This window comes from Equus przewalskii, chromosome 3 (genome assembly GCF_037783145.1).
Source record: "Equus przewalskii isolate Varuska chromosome 3, EquPr2, whole genome shotgun sequence".
Taxonomy (NCBI): Eukaryota; Metazoa; Chordata; class Mammalia; order Perissodactyla; family Equidae; genus Equus; species Equus przewalskii.
Genome location: NC_091833.1, coordinates 52,637,300 through 52,645,951, shown reverse-complemented (window position 1 = coordinate 52,645,951; position 8,652 = coordinate 52,637,300). Strand labels below are relative to the sequence as shown.

The following is an 8,652-nucleotide window of genomic DNA, read 5'->3' as shown; positions in this document are numbered from 1 at the left end:
GAGTGAAAGGGAGCACTATTAACAATTACGCCAGACAACAGGCAAAAGGCAGGACTATAGTGAACACACTTGGTCACCCTGCTAATCAGGTGCCATGTGTGGCGTAAATATACAGAAGTCATTTTAAATTTACCTTCATTTTTTGCAATTCTTAAGTAATTATTCTTTTAGAATAATTAAAGACTATGAAGAAATTAAGAACACATCAGTCCTTCATTCTTCAACAAACAATGTAACTTTACAAATTAAAGGTATAACAAGAGTCATTTTTATATCATTAACCCAAACAAAAATGCCTTCATAAGGTAGCCAAGAAAATGTGCCACTGATAAATGACATCAAAATGGAAGAAAATACAACTATGAGCTTTACTCAGCAGTGCCACTTGCTTACTGAGTGTTTTGGATAACTCACTCAACTTTCCAGGACCTCAGTTTCCTCATCTGTAAAATTAACTTCCTACTGCTGCGTAACAAATTACCCTAAAACTTAGGTGCAGCTTAGCTGGGTAGATCTGGCTGTCGGTCTCTCAGGAGGTTGTAGTCAGGATGTCAGCTGGGGATGCAGCATCTCGAGCTTGGCTGGGCTGGAGGACCTCCTTCAAGCAGGAGGCTTCAGTTCCTCCCTCCATGGGCCTCTCCATACAGTTGCTCCAGACATGGCCCCTGGCTTTCCCCCAGAGCAAAAGAACCAAGAAGAAATAGAGAGAGCAACCAAGACGGAAGCCTTTTATAACCCAGTCTTGGAAGTGATATAATATGACTTCTGCCATCTACTATTGGTCACATAGACCAACTGGCATAATGTGGGAAGGAACCATAATATAAGGGTGTGAATACCAAAAGGCAAGGATTGGGGGCCATCTTGGAAGCTGGCTACCAAAGGTGCACATTTGTTTTGTCTGACCTTTTATTTGCCTCAAAAATATAACAAAAGTGGAGCAGAGAATTACCAAATGATGGATGAGTGGATTCCAGATACATGTTTGCATGAAGAGTAAAGGATCCTGATGAATTATACATTGCATTATGCTTCCGAAGTCCTAGAGAAAGAAGTCATTGCATGAGGACAAACTGCCGCTACCATTCAGCTATAAATCATACTCTGAGGAACCATTTGGGGATGCAAGAATGAAAGAAAAGAAGTAAAGCAATATATACTACTTGGACACACTTCTTTTAGTTGAAAAGTTAACTAAAAACAATACTCCAAAAGAACCTCATTGAAGGCTGGGCATGTCTCCTTTTGAGTGAACACTACATACAATCACAGAGCTGAACAGGATCCAGAAGATGATCAAGGGCTAGTCCAACCCCGTGGTCTTCAGACACAGGGAGTTTATGAGGCTTATTCAAGTTATATAACCAGTTCACAGCAGAGGCAAGAGGACAGCATGGCCTCCTAATTCCCGGTCTAGAGTTTATGCACCTCTTACCAGCAGGGCAAACTTGACCCACTTATTTAATTTCTGTTGCTTCAGTGTCCTCACCTACAAAATGGAGATAATATTAAAGTCGACCTCGTTAAGGTTGTTCTGAGGATGAAATTAGTCTAGGCACATAAGTTAACACTCAAAAACATGCTTCTTATTATTACTGTGTTACCCACCATTGCGAATGTAAAAAGAGTGAACAGAGTCCTTCTTTAGCAAGGAAGTATACATCCTGTCTTACTTCTAAGCTTGCTGTCTACTCCTCTGTAGGGACAGCTGAGCGAGGACCTTTCCTCAGTCAGTCACGGGGAGTAAAGGCTTAAGGAGAGGGTTAAGGTCAAGCCAGAAAAGCAAGTCTGACGCAAGTCTCCAATCCAAAGGAGTCTAAGAGAATATCAGGAAGCATCTTGGAGATGAAGAGAAGAGAAGCAGATTTGAGTGGGCAAACAGCAGATAGGTTTGTATTCGTTCCTGAGATGGGATATTACTCTCTGGGATGGTTTTTGCATATTCCTCATTGATGTTTTTGTTGGAAAGCCAGGTTTTAAAATTTCTTTGAATGTCATTACATTTGCATTCCTTTTATTTTTACATAAATAAATGTTATGTGGGAAAATACTGATTTTAATTTTGAGTATTGATTTTAAAAAGTGACTTCTGATTCTAACTATATGACCTTCTGGAGAAGGCAAAACTGTGGAAATGGTAAAAAGATCGGTGGTTGTCAGAGGTTAGTGAGGAGAGAGGCATGAACTGGCGGAGCACAGGGGATTTTTAAAGCAGTGAAATTATTTTGTATTATATTGTAATGGTGGATACATTATACAATCGTCCAAACCCATAGAGTGTACACGAAGAGTGAACCGTAATGTAAACTGTGAACTTTGGATGATAATGATCTCTTAATATGAGTTCGTCGATTGTAACAAATGTACCACTCTGGTGTGGGATGTTGATAGTGGGGGAGGCTGTGGGGGCCAGAAAGGAGACAAGGATGGCATACGGGAACTCTCTGTACTTTCTGCTCAATTTTACTGTGGTCCAAAACTGTGCTAAAAAATAAAGTCTGTTTTTTAAAGTGATTATTCTCCTTTTAAGATTTTATTATGAATTTTTGCAAAAATACAAAAGTAGAAAGAAAATGAATTCACCAAGCCAGCTTCAGTAACTATCAACACAGAGCCAATCTTGTTTAATCTGTACACCCACTCACTTCCCTCCACCCCCTCCACTGGGTTATTTTGAAATAAAACCCAGACATCAAACCATCTCATCAAGCCAGGTTAGTGTTAAGGAGCTGAGAAAGACTGAACCAAGCATAGCAGGGGCTCAGAAGTCCTCACCGTTTTCCTCATTATGCAATAATAGCTAAAAACGGAAATTTCAAAATAACTTCAATTCGTAATCAGTCACCTAAGCTAATCATGTGAATTAGCTTGAGATGAATTATTTTATTGTATTTTGCCTTTAAATTTCTTTCTTTTATATCTAAACATTTTTGGGTACTTTTTCCATAAATCCACAGTATCTCCATCTTTCCCAACCTCCAAATTTAATTTTCCCTATGCCTTCTAAACAAAATGTTTGTAAAAATTGAGAAATATCATGACCACTGCACTGACAAAGTGAATAACTTTTAAAAGCTGTAAAAAAAAAATAGTAAAACACTGCAAAATAGTATCTAAGTTTTCCTATGATCTTTTAATACGTTTTAAAAAGTAAGTAAAGCTCATGTTTTTATTATCGTATTTTCTTTGGCACCAGGACATCTCTTTATGGGCAGGGTTCTCATTTACCACTCACTTCAGCTGTTATGAGGCACAGCTTGGCCAGCAGTCCTGGAATGCCGAAGTCAATGACCTGAGCTTCCTCAGGGACTAGCTAAGTAACTTCATATGATGTGCTTAGGAGCACTGACAACAATAGCACTTAATAAATAAGGGCAGGGCTGGAGATCTTCTTTCTGATAAATATTATTGTAAGTCGTATTGCAATAAGGATCTCCATTTAAACGTGCTATATTTAATATGGTGTTTATCACGACTTACCTACCAAGACTCCATTTAAACTACAGTAAGGGAATTAAAATGATATAGAGCCAAAGAATTAAGAAAAAGGAAGATAAAAGAAAGAAAAAAGGGAGAGAGAGAAAGAAAGAAAGAGAGAGAGGGAGGGAGGGAGGGAGGGAGGGAGCGAGAGAGAGAGAGAGAGAGAGAGAGAGAGAGAGAGAGAAAGAAAGAAAGAAAGAAAGAAAGAAAGAAAGAAAGAAAGAAAGAAAAAGAAAATGGAGATGAGAAGAGAGCAAATGAAATGTCTACAAAATTTTGGAAACCAGAAAGTAGATAGATGAATAATAACTGATGTGGCAGACCAGAGAAAGCTGAAATTGAATTGTTACCAGGGAGAAAAGCCAATAAAAAGTAAGGAATTTCTCATTATCAGGCTCCTCCACCTCTTACCCCTGCCATTGAAAAGGCATGGACGTACCAGGCCTGTCTGAAGTGGGATGTTAGAAGTTGGGCTAAAAACTGGAGCATTGATTGAGATTCTATATAAAAAGCAAATGAAAATATAAGGAGTCCAATATTCCTATGCACGCCCTATGTAGCCAGGCTAGTACCATTCCCCACTCTGGCAGAAGACAGGCTGATTCTCTTTGAACCATGGAGTCCATGGACTTGGAGACATTAGACACAGCTGAAAGCAGTGATAAGGGACTGGACTGAAAGCAAGTATGGAAATCTACTCCCCTCCGCTACCAACCTCCATATGGCTTCCAGAACATGAGAGGCAGACTTAAATCTATAGGCAGAAGATTGGAGAATTTCTCTCTGGGGAAATTGACCAAATCAAGTTTAAAAAAAAGGATATTAATATTCACAGGCTCCCACTTGACCATGCAGTGATGAAGTCCACCAGTCAGCAAGGCCTACCATGCACATGGACTCCTCGCAGGTTTTTAGGGGCAGCGCTGTTGGCTGCAGAGCTTTAGAGATTCACTCCCTGATTGTCTCAGAGATTCAAGTTGTTCAATAGTCTCCTACAAATTCTCTTCTGTTTAAATCATCCAGAGGAAATTCCGTTGTGCACAACTAAGACTCATGACAAATACTCTACAATCAAAAATGGAATGCTACCCAGACATTAAAATTATGAAATTCATCGATGTGTCCTCATATACAAAGAGCTCCAAGGTATATTGTTAAACAAAAAAAGAAAAGATGCAGAACGATGAGCAGTATTGAAAAATAAGTAAAATAAAATATAAAAGAAGGTCCCTTGGACTCACTGAAATAAACTAACTGGATAGATGCAGAACTGCAAAATAGTGCCATATATTGGGAGTCAGATCGTCATAGTGGAAAGAACAAAACCTTAGCATACAACAATCTTGCGTTCAAACCCTAGTTTTGTTGATTACTAGCTACTAAGTCTTTGGCAAATCTCTTATCCCTACCTTCTCTGAAGCTCAGGTTAGGCATATGTGAAATAATGACAATATCTGGTGGTGTCTTGCAAGAAGCAAAAGAGAATGTAGATGAAGCTCTGAGTCTAGTGCCTGGTCCATAGCAGGCTCTCAAAAAGTGGTACCCCACTTAGCTACTGATAATCCCCTCACTCTTACCACGTGGATGGAAACCCTAAACCTTGCTTTGGTTTGCATTGTCAGGTGTTTTCAAAATTTATTTACATTATTGAGGTCATGTTATTTTATAACATTATATAAATTTCAGGTGCACATCATTATATTTCAACTTCTGTATAGACTGTGTAGTGTTCACCACCAAAAGTCTAGTTTCCATCCATCACCCCAGCATTGTGAGGTGTTTGTGGAGAAAGGCTGGAATGGGTGGTGGGACTGGTTATCTACCCTGCATCAAAGCAGAGTGTGAGTAACTGGCAATCACACTCTGAGCTGTGGGCCCTTAACATTATGAAAGAAGAAACTTGGCTGGCATTCCTTTCTTCCATTTCCCTCATCCCCAAAAAGGTCTGGCAAACACACTATAATCCTCACTGAGTAGCTAAGCCCTCCAGGCTTGAGGTCGTGTGAGTCTAAGTGTCACTCAGTATGGCAATGTAGTGGGTAAGCTGGAAAACCAGCAACGAGCAGGTGGGTCCCACAGACTCCACCAGCCTCCCCACAGCCCATGCACAGATGTGACACTGCCACATCAAGCTTGAGGGTCTGCTTCACAGAAAGGTAGAATTAGGAGAAAAAAAACCCTCTGTAATCCAGGCCCTAAAAGTTGTGCTTGGGGAAATGCTACGATATACTACTAAGCGAAGGAAAAAAAATATTCAAATGCAGTGTATGGAGACATACACTGTGTGTGAGTGTGCGTGTGTGTGTGTGTGTGTATCCATCCACAAAAGACTAAAAGGGAATATGGCAAAAGACCAGCAATAACTTAAAGTTTAAAGGAAAATTTCTGAGAAATTCAAATCCTGGAAAAAGAATATAACCATTCTAAAGGGTAAGAGTTAATGAAGAAATCAAGAGAAACCCCATAAAATTCACTTCTGTTTTGGCCAGGAAAAAGAATCAAAGTAATCATCCTCACACCCCTGAAATAAATAACCCTCAGGCTGTAAGTGTTCTTTTCATCTCGTCACTCAGGAGGCATGTTGATTGTGGACTTTGCTTCTTGGTTTGGATAATGATCTTTAGGATTGTTTCTGGGTGTGTCCAAAGAAGCCAGCAGGGTAGTGAAAGTCGGAACTCCAGAGTCCTACAATTCTTATTTTTGTTTCTCCTTTACACAGAAAGCTGATACTCTGGGCGTCTTTTCCTTTGAATTGCAAGGCTCAAGGAGATGAAAACAAAGAAAACTTCTGCTGATAAACATATTGAAATGAGCTTGGAGAAGCCAGGCTGTCATTTTCTGCTTTTAACTTCCTTCTGGAAGGACAGACTGTTTGTGCTTCAGGATTTTTCAGAGCAGCAAATTATTTGCGGCATTGTGAGCAGCCTGTGAAAACAGGAATAACATGTTTAAGTCGTACCATCCGACTAGCTATAATTAAAATAAGACTTCCCTGCCCGGCTGAGCCAGTGGTAATGCACAATTGGAATGCCTGAATAATTGCTAATTAGAATGATAACAAGTCTTAAATACTGGTGTAAATAGAAAGTATTTGTTATTTTATAAATTTCACACCAACCTTATGTGGTCAATAGTAATATTTGTTGACTTTAACAGATGAGGAAATAGGCTTATGGAGATTAAATAGCTTGCCCCAGGCCAAATGTCAGGAAAGTAAAAAGAGCCGGAATTACAAACCAGGGCAGCCTTCCTGGGAAGCCCACACTCCTAGCCGCCTACCACAGCTAGCTGTTAGAAGCCAACCTTTCAAAATGGCTTAAACTGGGGCCAGGGCGAGTCTAGAACTATTGAAAAGTTTGACTCTCCTGGCATCAGATGGACGGAGGTCAGAAAATAGACACTTTCTTTAAAGAATGTGTATTTAGAAGAAGATTTTAAATAAGCCAGAAGAACTTGCTCTTTAAAGTAATACAGTAAATAATTCATTTATAAGGCAACGAGTGTGTGTGTGTATGTACCCATTTTTATTTGGGCAAATTTGGAGTTCTTGATATTCAGTTTGGATTGGTACATACAACACACTCCTACAAAATACATTCCAGAATTGAGCAGTAGGAAAATATGGAAAAACAAGATTAAAGGACCATAGTAGATTTATTAGGAAACAGAGAATATCTTATTTAAAAAGAGTAAATGAAGTAGGAGAAAGCTCAAATATTACCAATGAATAAAAAACAGGAAGGCTACTTAAAAAGGTCTCTATACAAAATGCACAAGGAAATCCGATGAAGACAGTTACTCTGAAAGGGACAAAGTGAATTATTCTCCATAGACAATTAAACCAGGTAGTTTTGCTGTGTAGCCCATCCAACCAGACATCCTGTCCACTAGTCCAATGGCTTTGGGGTACGTGAGACCGCCTGGGTTCTGAGAAGTGGAGATCTTCTGAATTCTAAGAATTCTTAGCATGGAAAACAAGTGAACAGGTGGTAAGTCACGGTTTCCTAAATTATCCTAACCTTTTGACTCACAAGTACTGTGAAATGTTTTTTGCAAAGATGCCATAACAGTAAGAACAATTTCATATAAAGCTCAAATTGGTTCATATTCCAATGTCTTTGCAGACTTTTGCTCAGATTTTACAAATATGCATAATTGAAGATAAGCATTTTAGACTAGACTGTAATTACTGAATGCTTGACCAATATCTGTTTTTTAAACTATTACTTCTCCACAATGAGATGAAAAATAAACTCCTGCAAATATGTATTCATTTGCTTTGGCAATTAGTAGGTCTAATGCCTTTTGTTAATCAATGCTGGGCTTTGCACACAGCGTGTACAGGCTTCCCTCACTATCTGGAAGTAGAGATTCCTGTGAAACCTTCTGTAAGCCAAAATGGCGGAAAGCAGAGACGCAATTACCGTTAATTTACACAGGAAAATTTTTGACATTCCCAGACCCAAAAACTAACCTACCAAATCATTCCAAAAAACACATAAAACAGAAAATAACACTAACACATAGTGAAAGCAGGAATGCTATGATAAATACCCAGCCTCTATAGAGTGGAAATAATGTATGTACAGTGTAGTTTCACATACAGAATCGGGAAGGCAGCGAGCAAGGCTGAGAGGTGGTGATGGTGATGATGGGATGTTAGGCTGAGTCGTCCGAGGTCGGAGCGGTGGGAGGTAGAGACGGGGGTGGTAGGAGAGAGAGGAAGAGGGTCATCCATTAACATCTCGTTATCCGACTCCATCAGGGCAGGCAGGTCACTAACGTCTACACCTTCTTCTCTGTCTGTCTGCCTCAGTGTCAAAGGTCAAGGTTCATTGTCTGCTGTGGCTGATGTGGCAGTTGTGGGAGGCTTAAAATAAGACAGTATGCTTGACTGCTTAGCCTCCATAACAGCTCGCTGCAAAACAAATGCTGAACGCTATTTTCACTTTTCGCCATTTTTCGTAAAAGCGAAAAATCCTCTCGGGATTTCTTCCAGTTAGTGAAAACAGCTACTAACGTAGGTCTTTCACAAAAGCAAAATGGGTAAATCGATCTTTCTGAGAGTAGGGGGAGACGGTATATCAAAGGCACTAGCCCCTGAGAGGATCGCAAGCTCCCTAAGCGCCGGGCCCGTGCCTGTTTTGTTCCTCCAGAAGCTGTGCATGGAAG

The 8,652-nt window shown here is 39.8% G+C and overlaps 1 long non-coding RNA gene across 2 annotated transcripts; it reads right to left on the bottom strand.

Annotated features, from left to right (window-relative positions):
* Nucleotides 1–245: 245 nt before the first annotated feature.
* LOC139082283 (uncharacterized) lies at nt 246–8,398 on the bottom strand. Of its 2 annotated transcripts, XR_011538119.1 has the most exons (3): nt 8,085–8,398; nt 4,314–6,405; nt 246–1,519 (listed from the first exon to the last, which is right to left on the bottom strand). It is a non-coding gene; the product is annotated as an uncharacterized lncRNA (long non-coding RNA). The 2 variants fall into 2 exon arrangements; XR_011538118.1 differs by lacking the exon at nt 246–1,519 and having other exon boundaries at nt 2,598–6,405.
* Nucleotides 8,399–8,652: the final 254 nt, after the last annotated feature.